At 35.3% G+C, this 14,940-nt stretch overlaps 1 protein-coding gene across 1 annotated transcript in view; it reads right to left on the reverse strand.

The window, feature by feature from the left end:
• The window catches only part of LOC129005229 (ras-related protein Rab-23-like), a 69,397-nt gene that overhangs the window by 17,084 nt on the left and 37,373 nt on the right, over positions 1 to 14,940 (reverse strand). The window lies entirely within an intron of this gene.

Genomic DNA, 14,940 nt, shown 5'->3' on the forward strand with positions numbered 1-14,940 from the left:
CCCATTCCTCAGTCGTGTAAATCTTTTTGTGTTTTTACGTGCGCTCTCAATTGTAGAGTGCATGGAATCCGCTTCAAAGTACGTGTGGCCAGGTTCCATGTACTACATTTCCACAGTTTCAATGTTTGTCTTATTTACAATATACAACATTGCAGAGCCTATGAACTGATTTCTGTTTTGCCCTCCACATGTGTCAGAATAGGTTGTAACATGTTTGACATGAGTAGGTAGGTTTTTCATGTATATGGTAAGGCCTGTACAGATTTCACTTGAACCTTTCATTCCATTGCTCTTGTCCCATACGTAACAGAATCCATCTGAATTAGAATCTAAAATTGTGAAATTGTAAACAGAAAGTTTCCGTATATAGTAAATTTGACAGTCCCCAGCAAATGGTACCATCAACACAGCTTGTAAATCAAAAGTAGCTGTTACTTGATCTTGTTCATTAGTGTTCACGTCTTTCTTCTTCATGTCCATTGCTTCTGTTTTTTGCCTTGTTTGTTTTCGTAGTCCTTACCAAATTTAGTTTTATCTTCAGCAGCCCGATACTGATTACATTTGGAACATTGATCTTTTTTAGGGACAAACGTTGTCAAGGGAGGATCATAGGATTTGAACACTGAACGAAACACACCATTTTTTACAGGATTTATGTTTTTCTTTGTGCAAACTCATTACATACTATCTGTAAAGTTCAGAAACAATTAACTCTGGAGAGAGATAGAGTTTTTTTGGAGTCTTTCCTACAATAGTGCGACTCCATCCTTGGGAAACTGTCTATGTTTTTTTAACATGTTCTATTTCCTCAGGCTTTGAAGCATTTGGAACGGGCCTGCCTTTCCTATTATCTTCTCCTAAAAATACTCCACTTGAAGATGTTTTTTCCAAAGCCAGTTAAATTATTTGAGACTTTATCTGAAATAAGGCACAAAGGAACTTTTGACATACATTCTGTGTTTCTTTTTAGCACTTCTGGCTTACCTGTAGGAGAACATAGCAAAGCTTAATTATTTTACACCTTTGTAACTAGTTTGTGATGAGCTTTTCCATCTGTATTCCGCTTTAAAATCTCCAACATCTTCAATCTTCGACTTTTAGGATCCATTTTTAAACAATCCTTTCTTTAAAAACTGATAAAGCCAACATAGAAGAATAAAATCTTACTGCACAACAGTTCCATGTCCAGATGTTTAACGAACTGTTGGAATTAAAGTACAAGCGTATTCTGCACAACAGTTTTATGTCCCGGACATGTGGCATGTGTGCATACAAATAAATCTGGTATGTACTTACAATCAGCTGCTTGACCACAGAGGAATAAAATCTTACTGCACAACAGTTCCATGTCCAGTTGTGTAATACCCTGTGTGAGCAACACAACAACATATTCTTCTGCACAAGAGTTTTACGTCCGGACATAAGATGTGTGTGCACACGAGCCAAGATACCCAGTAATAAAGTTACTATTACTCTGTAAAACTTAAGGACATAACACAAGTGTGCACTTTATAATGAGTCAATACTCAAGACTCTGTATTTTCTTTTGTTATTTATTTAAAATTGTTGGGTTATATTGGACATATAACAAGTGTACAGTTGGAAAGATGAAGACTCCACCAATTCAGTGGTAGCGGTATCTCATTTTGCAAAAAAATGGACATACTACATGTGTGCTTCTAACCATCGATTTTCTTGTATACAATGAGATTAAAAATGTTCTTTGTTTTTTTAATTGATTTCCAAGGGAGTTCATGGAAGCCAACGTCCATCTTGGATTTGCCCACCATAAGAGCAATATTAATTTCGTTAATTTTAAACAGCCGCTGAAGAGTTATTTACCATCTCGAAATATTTTTTCTGATACCAAAGAAATTGTATACGCTGTAGGGAAAGTGCATGATTGATATCATGTTTTGAATTAAAGTAGCATTTACATTAGCGGTACCTATCTATGGACTTATAACTCTTGCTGCAATCACTGACATCTTACTAGGTATAATATTCGGGTCCAGTGTTACACTATACAATGTTTTGACGTGTTTTCATAGTCAATTACTATGTAAATCTCACAGTTCCGTGCCAAAATCAAACTCAAGTCTCCACTTTGTTTAGGATCGAACAGGCAACCTCATCTACTATCGTGCTACCCCGTCAATATAATCGACACCAAATAATCTTCCCTTCTTTGGGGTTTAATTCTGTACTAGGGCAATTCGACGTTTTCAATGGGTTACAAATACATGAACGAGGAAGGTCTAGAGTTATGGGGGTTAAGATGCATTACAACTGACGTCACTAACTGCGTGACGGCCGTTAGTGATGCGTGACTAGAAGGAGGAATATCCAAAAACACGTCCAAGGACCAGCCTCTTCCTCATTACGGAAAACACAACAATCACAACATCGATAGACGCACGAATTCACAGTTTGTACAACTTTCTAACCTGTTGCTACAATCGACGTTTTCTGTTGTTGAACTCTCGGTAATACAGGGCTTCTTTCTATTTCAAGGTCTGAATCCATACCGTTGGTCATAAGTTACGCATTTATCAATTCAATGTCAGTTCTGAGCAGACGTTGAAACTCATCTGTCAGATCATCTGTTTAGGGCGAAACAATAAACAAAGTTGACAATTAATTTCAACCCTAAAACTTGTCGTCTTGACTTGCTCGGTATTTAATTATTATATGAATCCAATCCTCAAAAGGCACTAAACGAGACATTCATCCTTAGGCACATGCTGGTACGGTGGAGAGCATAATTCAAAAGTATTCAATAAAAAGATCCCATAAATTATGAACCACACTGGATCCATTTCTACATCTTGGGAACAGGAGAACCGGCCACCTCTGGCCCTAATCCACATATAGAAGTTTGGTTAAGTTAGGTTAGGTTAGACTATATAAATATGGACCCTGAATTTACGACTGGTGGCCTGGATCCCTACACTCATACATCATTACGCTCAAGATGAAGGGTCGTAGGAAGAGAGTCGTCCTGCTAACAGAAGAACACGTATATCTCTCATACTATATACATAATACAGTCCATATTTATTGGACGTTATGGTGGAGAGCTCTAAGCTTATCTGGATACCAAGGTTCGAATTCCACCAAACAACAATTACGTTTAGCTACGTAATCACCAAATTACGTTATGACCCGGTGAAGAGCTGTGCTAAAACTTTAGGTCCAGCTACGTCTAAAAAGGGAATTGCCTCTCACACAACGTTGCCTCACTTTGTGTTTAAGAACTTCATTCCTTCATTCAGGGGAACGAGCTGGCCTAGTGGTAGAGCGCGGGGCTTGGGAGCCCGAGGTCCCAGGTTAAAATCCCACCAATCACCAAAGGATTGTATCTATGTGATAATTCCGCGACCCTCTAGGACTAGCTTGAAGTGTGTAAAACAGCTCCGAACTTGAGCTAGATGTGAAGGCGGGATATACAAAGATATATGAAACCAAACATCAACAAAATAACGGGAGCGAACGATCTGTAACATTGCATTTCCTAGACAACCAATTACCATCAGTTCAATCACATCACTTGAGATGCAAACTTGGACTTACACTGGACCAGCGATGACTGTATTACAGGGTGGCGAGTTTATGTCTGTATATCAATGCTGCTAATAGTTGAGAGGTGTGAGAACGACACTAGTATGGCGAGTAGCCAACACGGACGAGTTTTCTCAGCAAACGTTCAATTATGCAGTGCTAACCGTCATGTTTAGTATGTTTAACCTGGATTGGGTTGTGTAATGAATTGCATTTTCAGATGTGTATGATCACCAGCGAAGTTATTGTTTTAACAAAATTCTTAGTTTGATTAGTTCAATTTTGAACATGTATTCTTTTAATACACACATCTATCGTAGTAAACTTTAAACATAAAATGCCATTGTAGGCAATCCGTATCGTCCTTCAAGGTATTATACGACTTGAGTCCTAAACATAGCGTAATCCTATTAACATAAATAAACAAAAATAAAAACAGTTTCAATCCCTCCCAAAAACCCATATAGATAAGCGCACATTCGTTACTGCTTTTCCTGCAACAGGTTTCGCTAAGCGACTTAAAACAATAATTTGAGCTGTCTGACGGAAAACTTCCGTCAAAAATATCTGCCTCGAGATGTTTGGTCAATTAAGACCCACGCAACCGTCGATAGCCTAAAGAAGACTCTTTCTTTTTCCAGAGACACTTTAGTGTCACAAACATATTACAAAGTTGAATTAAATTCTACAGACAACTCTGAAATCGAAACACCAAATTGTCACAATATAACCTCGCCTAACAATATCATCCAACACAATATCTACCTTGTGCCCTACATTAGTTTACGGGTACAAACCCTACCCGACCTTTCTGTTTCATACCACAACGGGACCTTTAACGACCTGACACTGACACACTGTCCAGTGTTGTGTTATGTGTCATGTAAACCGCGCTCCAACGATGTCTAACAACCGAAAACGATCGCGAAACACTGCCAAACCCGCCAGTTAACACCCACTTATTGAAAACCAACAGTTGTAGCCGATGGTTGGGCTAAATTTTATATCAGTCGTTATTTTACATTTTATAAATACTAATAGTGGTGATTTGGAGCAAAATATTACCGGTCGGAGCAGGTACCCAGCAGGTTATGAAGGGTTACGGTACATAGACTCATGTTAAATGTAGCGGAGACACCCGTAGTTGCTTCACAGTAAATTACTATGTGGAATGATATTTATTTTACAGATTTTAAACAAAAATAAAAAAATGTTGGATGTATCAAACGTCTCCCAGAATAACTGCATAGAGTCAGGAGATGACAATTTAAAATATTTTTAATATTAGGAAAATCAGGGGTCTTCTGGTAGGTCACTGGGATGAGTTTTACTGGGGAGTTTACATTTTATTCATATGGTTTGGACTAAAAAAGACGACCTATGAATTTATTCATTACAGTCTAAAATAACTTTGCACCACAAAGAATATTTGGCCCGACGGATCACAAGTTAGTGACATGGTTTGGATAACTCAAAGCACTAAAAGCACTAAAAGTTGACTGGTCTATACAGTAGTTCAAAATAATTTGTATCAGTCCGTAATTGAACGCTTGACGGGTTGCAGCCGCAACTGGCTCACATTGTGCATGCGACACACACAAGTGACAGTTAACACACACGACACGCACACATGACACATTCGATTCTTGTCTTGTCGTTATGTGTCTGTTGAGTCTCCTCGACTGGAATACCAACGTTGTTGGACATCAAAGTCCTCGAATACAATGTTAAATTCGATACCTACACTTGCATGTGGTCTTTAATCAAACGCAAATCCAATATATTGTGATTGTCAAAAGCTCATCAAGATCCTATATGGTAGGTAGACGCAAACAAAATATTATGTTCAGATTAAAAATATTCAAGTTGCGTTTTACAGTTGTCCTCTAAACTAAATCCGTCGTGGGCAAGATGTGAGCAATGTGTTTACATTATCCTCGATAAAAAATATTACACTAGCGCTAATATCTGAATCAGAAACCCACCTAATGGCCCACGGTCAGTATCGAAGTGTGAATAGTCCTATGACCATCCTTGGTATGGTAGCTATATTTTTGTAAACTTTAAGCCCAGTCAGTTCAGTAGTTTTTACGTTAAATAGTAATACACATACAGACACCATTAGATTTTTATATAATAGTATAGAGGTATAGATGTAATGTTTTCATTAGGGACAATATCATGACTCGGAAGTCTTTCTGCAAATTGTGTGAAGCTTCGCAACAACTATTGTTCACTCAATATACAAAATCCATCTATCTATCTATATCTATAAACTTATTACAGTAAGGGGTTTCTCTGTTTATGTCCCTTTTCCAGCCATCCTATAAAACAGATTTTTGAGGTGTCATTTTAAAGCTTATGATCTAGCGCACCTGCAAATGACAATTAAAAAGGAATTTCCTTTTTGGCTCCCCCCCCACGTAATTGATTTCTAGAGTCCATTTTCAAAGATCCAGTTATGCTGACCAACTTTCTTTATAATCTATCTATCTATATATTAATAGGCAAGCATGTTTCTTTAAAACCTTTTTTCTCAGCTCGTGTGCATCGCAGGGAAAATCTATGCATACTGTTGGAAAGATATTTTCCTGTAGATGTGCAGAATGCCTTTAAAAATTAAAATAGGCTAACAAATAAGCACAAAAAATGAATTTAAAAACTTCAAAAAATTCACATGGATCATATGGGTTGCCATGATGGTGACGAAATAACAACAAAATGTAAACAGAAAATCAAAACAAATGGAAGAAATTCCAATCACATGTTTTATTTACAGTGTGGGGAGAAAATAGAGAAGTCTATACATTAATTATTTTTGGTCGAGTTTCGACCACAGGACGACCACTAGTCTATATATATAATACGCTAAGCCGATTTTTGTGAACAGAACTCCTCCCTCATTTTTGGACCGATTTTGATGATTAAAATGTCAAAAGAATTGCCCTGATCTGTAGTTTTGCAAAGTGTTTTTTGTTTTTTGATATCTTTATTAGTTTGGGAAGAATCTTCCATCAAAGTTGGATTTTATCCCATAAGATTAACATGGGGGAATCTAAAAATTTAATTGGAAACTTTGTCTCCAGTAATTTGAGAGAACGGCTGGGCGTAGCAACTTGGTAGGGGTGTCAAAAGAAAGGTCTTGGTCTGTAGATGGGTTATCAAAAGAAAAACGAAGTAAATTCCCTTAGGGCTCTGCCCCAGAAGCCTTTAAGAGTCTGTGGTACCTAGGGCCTTGGTTCGAACTGACGGTGGCGCGCTGGGCCGAGTTGGTCCAAACTACGTAGGTCATTTTGGTTTAAAGCAGGACGTTGTTTTTCCAGTTTTAGACAGAACGTTGTTCCCGCGCTTGGGTGACAGGTGTGTGAGTTGGGTCCTAGGTCGGCGGCCGAGGGTGTTTACCCCTGTGATCGACCGAGCAAAACTTTCACTTCTAGACCCCAAACCCCGGGTGCTCGTTACCTACCAGCTACAGCCAACAGTCGTTGTGTTTCGACAACTCGATCCCACAGATAGAGCACACGAAGGTAGAAGACATCAAAATATTAATATTGATGTTGATGACACATACGGAAATCGATAAAATGAAGTATCGGTATAGTTTTTTAAACACAAACTAAGCACTTTCTGTAACCCAATTGAATATCATTTTATTTTAATTTTGTACGAGGTGTTAGCCCGTCCTACGTACGGGAGTAGTCAGTTAAAACTGTGTATAATTCAGAACAGCTAGCTTACACGTATAAAGACAAATTTTATTGCAGCCTACAGTAGAAAGAGTAATTATCAAAGTGAGAAGTGTATAGGCCTAGTCAACGATATCATCTTCCATCGCATACCTGCCTCTTCCATAATCAATATCACCACTATACAATTTCTCATACTATACACAATTTCCAGTAGGTCTGAATAGAAACTCCATAAAATAAAACGAAAACATCCAATAACATTCACAGTACACATAATACAACGTTGGTGTCCTGATATCATTAAACGAATCGTCCACACATATCATTTATATCAATTTCACTGCATCAATTGCTAAAAAATAAGTGTAAATAAAGTAAAGTAAAAACAACAACATATAGTTTGTTTTGTAAACAGCTGAGTCAAAAATAAAATAATATTCATTTAAAAAAAGAATCACATGTTGAAGGAATTTAAAAAGTTAACACTCTAGTAAAGCTAGTGACGTAATTAATTGTCTATGTTGATTATCCACCGTTATCAGTTCTAATATCCTTGATAATTAAACCACCCTCATTGAATCAATGTACATCGTAATTCCCCATATTCATTTATTTAAACTATAAAATATTCAGTTGAAATAAAAGTGATATTTTGCATACATCAGCGCCACCAAACGTAAACACAACTAAACAAACACACGCCAAACAAATTTTTAGATTTCATAAAAAGATGGTTAATCTAATTGCAGTATCCTAGGTCAATGATGACGTTATGTTCAATCTATGTCATTCATCTGTATATATTTGCATAAAACCCGTCTGAGGTTGTGGTGGTAATTTAAAACCGTGATTTGTGATGATTCTTGATCTCCTTTTTTATGACATCAATATTTCCAGGCCTGATCCAAACAAAGTTTAAGCATTCAAAAACATTAATTGTAAACATAAAGCTACCAAGATGAATTAAAACATGTAAAAATTGTGATTTTCCTACCTTCCTCAAAAGGTTGAGCAGTAAAATAATTTGCATATCCCTTTTTTTAAGACTCGTGTACAGACCCTCGACTTGTATACATCGATGGTGTTACTTATCTCGGTGGTCTACTAATCTTACTTATTTTTTATAATCAATGACAAAATCAGAGTAAAGCAAATTATATTATACCAAAAGTTAGTTTAGAATCTTAGCGTCGGCTGCTAGACTTTTTAAAAATTATAACTTAATCTATAAACAAACTGGGACCCTAAACTAAAATTATGGCTTCGACATTCCCTAGTTCTCAAAATTATCTTTCTTTCAACACAAAAATCATGAAAATCCGTCGAGTGGTTGATTCAGAATCGTGAAATAAAAAACCCCTGTTACGTTTTAATATTATAGATAGATGTAAATGACACAATACTTTCTCTACTGCAGAAAACACACAGACTCGCTGAATTTCAATTTACTGAAAAAGCAAAAACCTACATACCTACATATTAGTGTTTAATGTACGTCTTTTGTTATTCAAGCTTATGCGTATGGTTATTAAGGAAATTTCCGTTATCATCGATTGCAAGGAAAATCCAAATGTTCATAAAAAAATTACGTGAACATCAAGAAGGGAATTTCAGCTTAAAAAATAATATATACAGTTTAACTAAATCTGGTATGTCAACCATTGAACACTGCATTTTCCATATCTTATATATTAAAAAAAATTTGGTTTTTCTTTTCCGAGTTCGTATGGCTCTTCTACCCGACCGATTTTAATGATTGAGGTCTCAAATTGAAGGTATGCACGCACAGATTTGCCATCAAGCATCGGCATATATTTATCTATAATCCTACTAGGTGTATACGCAAATGAAATTTGCTATCCATAGATTTCTTATGGAAGATAAATTTGGTTTTTTTTTTCTGAGTTCGTTTGGCTCTTCTACCCGACCGATTTTCATGATTGAGGTCTCGAATTGAAGGTATGCACGCACAAAACCTGCCACTAATCATCTACAAATATTTACCTACAGTATTACACGACCAGAACACATAATTTGATTTATTTTATAATTCTTACTTCAATTTAAGATGTACCTTTACCAGTTATAAATTTTAATTTTATATATTTTAGTCTAAGAACTTTCAGTTAAAGACTGGCTTTCATTTAAGCTATTATTTATTCAAATCGGACGAGTTTCAAGCAAACGCAAGGTGAATAACCAATATAAAAATTATTTTTCATAATGTCTATATTTTTTAGACACAAAATAATCAGTAAATTATAGTATTTAATTTTAGCTATTGATCGTTTGAATCAGTTAAGCTCAAGATACTGTATTACTCAATCGAAAATTATAAATTTGATTATTTCTCGGATATAATAATTATTTTAACGCTGCGGAGCAGCATAGGTCCTCTAGTTAACATTATTTAGACGAGTTTAAAACTTTTTAATAGGCCATAAGGAAAAAAACTACTTTCAAACGGACATAATGTGTATTCAAAATCAATTTTATACGCAAAAATTATACAGTAAGACATCAATTAAATTTAATAAGCAATAAGGTGCAGCACTAACGATAACTAAGCTATAAATAGTGATGTGTTTGTACGTAAAAATGATTCTTACTGCTACCACCGGTTCTGAGGAAAAGTACAAGTCAGTACCAAAAACCAACGTTTACAGTTGAGAAAAGAACTATAGTACTTACGACTAATTCAAACTGTCCTTGTAATCAAACTTTATTATAGGTGTCATCCCGTTGGCAAATATATAAATAAATAAATACACAGGCCAAAAAACATTGATACATTAACAACGTAAGGCTTTAAAAATTCATGTTAGTTTGTTCAAAAAATCTTTCACTTGATGTGGTATCAGTGCCAAAGTTATTAATCTCCCTGGTTTTTTTTTTAAAGTTTTCGAAAATCAAAGTTATTTCCCATTAATAGCATTATTTGTAAGTAACTTTTAATGTTAACATAATAATGACTGTTTGAAGAAACCACCTTTATCCAAACAAAGGTGTCTTATTTAAAAGATTACGTAGTCTCTAAACGATGATCGGTATATCTAGCAAACATTCGGAGGAAATGTGACTAAAAACGCACAAATCTGGGGTTTTGGACGTTTGTAGTTTTACTTCCTAAGTAGGAAGGCTATGTATTTTAGGGAAAAGTACCGATATCGTTATCGAAATGTGGTTGTGAATAATTAGGCCTGCGTAGGGCCTACCCAAGAGATGGGCTATGGACCATGATTTGCGGTATGTTCCAGCGATTGCAGCACAACTTTGATGGAAGATCAAGCCCGAACTAATAAAGATTTCAAAAAAATAAAAACACTTTGCAAAATTACAGATCAGGACCATTCTTTTGACACTTCCATCATCAAAATCGGTCCAAAAATGAGGGAGGAGTTCTGTTCACAAAAATCGGCTTAGCGTATTATACAGGGTGAGTCTTCTATTAAGCTGTCCTAAACAGATTACAGACGAATTGCTTGACATACAGAGATGAAACAAAACTTTTCCCCACTAATTCATACCCAAGGATATTTTTACGTTGTTCCTTGGGTATGAATTAGTGGGGAAAAGTTTTGTTTCATCTCTGTATTTCAAGCCGTACGTCTGTAATCTGTTCAGGACAGCTTAGAAGACTCACCCTGTATATATAGAAGATATATAGAATATATATATATAGATAGATTGGGAGAAATTTGACAAAAATCTAACAAAATTGTGTTTTTTGATAGTTCGTTATTTTGTTTTCAAAGAAGCGAGGCCATGTTTATATAGCCATAGATAAAACATAAGTATGCTTTATCTATGATATAGCCAAAGACACTCTCATCAGTCTTAAATACAGAAAAATGCTTTGAACGTTGATCGGTAGGCCTACACTAGTTTTCTAGGAGTATGCTGCGTAAAATGACATTTTGGCGTCACAGACAGAATGACAGAATGTACAGACAGAGGTCCAATCCAAGATTTTAACCAAAGTGTTACACCTCTTAGAAATGGGCAGGTTTCCTCATTGCCAAGTAGGTACTGAGTAACTGGCGGCTATTGTCAGTCGGGTGCGAGGGATGTGCCGCGCGGCGGACCGAGCCTAACAATAACCAGATTCCAGATGTGACAGCAATCCATGAGTTGTAGGCTATTGCCAATCGGCTGAATTGGAAATATGTTAAAAAAAAATGAACCAGTCGTACAGTATTATTTAAACACATACTGTGTTTGGAGTTAGGCCTATATCACTAAATACTTTAGTTTTATGTTAAGAGTTCAGAATGTAAGTGTTGACAGCACATTACACCTAGGTACGAGAACATTATACATTTACTTTATGTAAGCTACCATCATCATGGTTCATACTATCACAAGACAACTTATTTTAAACAATGCCCACACTTTTTAGATAATAAAAGATAACATTTAACACAATGACAGCCTTATCAAATACAGTACAATGTTCATTTTGGGATGACACCTAGGTTTGCATGTCTGTACCTATTTTGTTTTGTTTATTTCAGCTTAACTGAACCAATAAATGCTTTTATTAATACTTCTGAAGTCAAACGGGGTAAAGCCTGTGGGTAACAGCTAGTATTTTTAAATTCAAAATACGCGGGGTTCAACTTCGGCCGTCGTAGTAGTTCGGCGCTCTGCAGACAGACGGCGCGCTGATCAGTGGCTCGCTCGTGTTACTTCTTTGAAAACATGCATGACTTTAAACACATTTAATTCATGAAATTTAAATCTTAGCTATTTGAAACTTTTACATGAAGGACTTGATAATATTTTGAAGGGGAATATGAAAGCAAAAATTGATAAAATGTCCGTTAATAGGTTGAAAAATAGTGATGAATTTCGACTTATATTTTTTTAATAATCTACGAATCTAAAAATAAAAATAAATTTATTGTTTCATATTTCACTAGGCATTAAAGCATTCTTTAAATTGAGACCAAATTCAAAATTTTACACCAACAAATAAACCCGTAGTTTGTGTTTAAATTTAACATTATTCTTATGGGACTAAAAATCCAATATGGCGGAGGTACCACAGACTCTTAAAGATCCCTCTACAGATTTGTTTACATTTTGGCCATGTGGATAATACTTTTTAATGAAACAGCTGTTAATTTGTAAATTGTATTTTAAACAAGACACATTAATTGGGAGTTACTGGATTGTCCAAAAGAAGCATTTGCAATGTTATTTTCTGATTTTAAAATTAATTTTTTTCTGTATCATGTTATGTTTTGCAATATATACCATGACGAAATCAGTGGAAAATCCTTTTATCACAGTAACTCTTAAAATTATTTCTTATTGACCTTATATCTATTTTACGGGTTGGTGACTGCCCTTTTCACCATTTTTGTCTTTATTTTTATCATATTGTTCTAGACAGATCATCATAGGTTCATGAGATTATTGTCATACATGTTTTCAATCATTGGAAAATTAAGCAGCTACTGTCATGACAGTTGGTCATATTCCTTTTAAACTAGATCACATCATCCTTTATAAGATACGTTGATTAATAATGCATGTAAACGTCAATATTTACGTAACAGCAAATTTACAGTATTTTTGCTTTTTGGAAATGTCCCATTGCTATGTCATTTGCATTATTTGTTGTCAATGAAGCCGCATATAAATGAGGAGGCCCCTAACAGTTTAAGAATAAAAGCCAACTTCACTTCAAGTATATTCCACTACACCTCACATTCCGTAGAGAGATTATATTGACAACTTTATGTAATTTATATGACTGAGACAACTAACTGACATCCCCCATGTCAAAGAATTCCAGCTTTAACAGTAACCCCACAACAAATTTCTCAAAACTGTGATAGAGGGTTATTCATTAGCACAGAAGTACGATATGAACTGACGCGACGTGACGAAGGAAAAATCAAACTTACACTGTAATGGATATCTCCCGTTGAAGTTAGAACGTGTCTTCCCAACAAACAGATATTTTTTCAAATAAAATCATAGATTAATCTGCATTACACTGATGAAATCACGGAAGTGTTTAACTACAAAAGATCCACCAATACGATTTTAATACTATTTAAAGTTTAATCCAAACGATGAGATACCAGATAATATACTAATAACTCCGATGACGTACAGTATGGGAGATATTTTATTCATTGAATGATTAACCATATTTGGTAACTATCATTATTGTTTTTACACTTATTAATCTTTAAACAATGCTAAATGCTCAAAATATGTACAATTTCACTCAATTTATCACAGTTAGATGAATTAGCGTAATCCTTGAAAATAACCGTCGATTTCGACGGGTTTCACCTAGTACTTATTTAATACGCAAGCAGGTTTTTTGTGACAATTACTCCTCCGAAACTACTGAACCGATTGACATGTTTTTGGTGTCATTGGATGGAGCGTAACGTGAAGTTGTGCAGGAAACTTTCTTTTTAGGGAAATAATTAGAGAGTGAGGCCCTGGGGCCCTTCAAAGTTTCGTATTTCTCCATAAGATTAACATGGGAAACAAAAATTGTTATGAAACTCCAGCTGTTGTCAAAAATTAAAAGTGAGAAGAAGAACATATGTTAATTGTAAACAGTCAATAAGTTTGTTAATTTAACAGTTTGCTATAAACATTTACTGAATTGGTTGAAATGAAATATTTACTATTTGAATTCGGGTTGGCGTAAATATTACGATGGAAAAAAGCCAGAAAGCCTGGATAAATTGATATAATCTGTTATGTACATCTTGAGTATTACCGTATTACCATAATCTTTGAGTCGAATCATGAGAAATTATGACTGTTGTTCGGTTTAAAATAACACCTGTCATACTTAGCAATTGCTGGAATTCGAGCAACAGGGACACTAGTACTTATTTAATACGCAAGCAGATTTTTTGTGACAATTACTCCTCCGAAACTACTGAACCGATTGACATGTTTTTGATGTCATTGGTAAGAGCGTAACCTGAAGTTGTGCAGGAAACTTTCTTTTTAGGGAAATAATTAGAGAGTGAGGCCCTGGGGCCCTTTAAAGTTTCGTATTTCTCCATAACATTAACATGGGAAACAAACATTGTTATGAAACTCCAGCTGTTGTCAGAAATGCTGTTCTGTTATTTAATTTAATTTGTTTACAAGGAGAATAGTTTCTTGGTGCCATGTGGTCAATGAATTATACTTTTGCATAGATTTAAAATGCTATACACTATATAAAATGATAGTACTGTAATACATTAAGAGATCTTCGTTTAAATAATCACTAAGCACGAGAGCCTTTGCCAATATGTTTCCTGTTAAGTGTGTTGTAACTGTTTCTTATAATATATTACTGTATCTTAATGTAAAACCGAATTATTCTTTTCTGCATTCTCGCCCCGTAGCGAAGCACGGGCAGAGCAACTAGTAATTATTTAAATGTAATTTTACAGCTGTTCCTTCACATGAATGTTTAACAACACCCAGATTATACACAAGAGACAAAACAGTTTATGAAAATGTATTTGAAAAGGCTACTTTTTAAACAACTGTGACCTGAGGTAGTTAAATCCCTCTTAAAAGTGAAGATCTAAAATCAACAAATGTATTCCAAATAAGTAGTCACCTAATAACTGATCTAAACAAACATTATCTTGTAAAGGTAAAGGGCATTGCACTGGATTCATTTTGCCACGGGAACAAGTTTTGGGCCCTG

The sequence above is a fragment of the Macrosteles quadrilineatus genome, unplaced genomic scaffold, assembly GCF_028750875.1.
Source record: "Macrosteles quadrilineatus isolate MER2022 unplaced genomic scaffold, UCM_ALF_1.0 Scaffold_17__1_contigs__length_3442018, whole genome shotgun sequence".
In the NCBI taxonomy this organism is placed as follows: Eukaryota; Metazoa; Arthropoda; class Insecta; order Hemiptera; family Cicadellidae; genus Macrosteles; species Macrosteles quadrilineatus.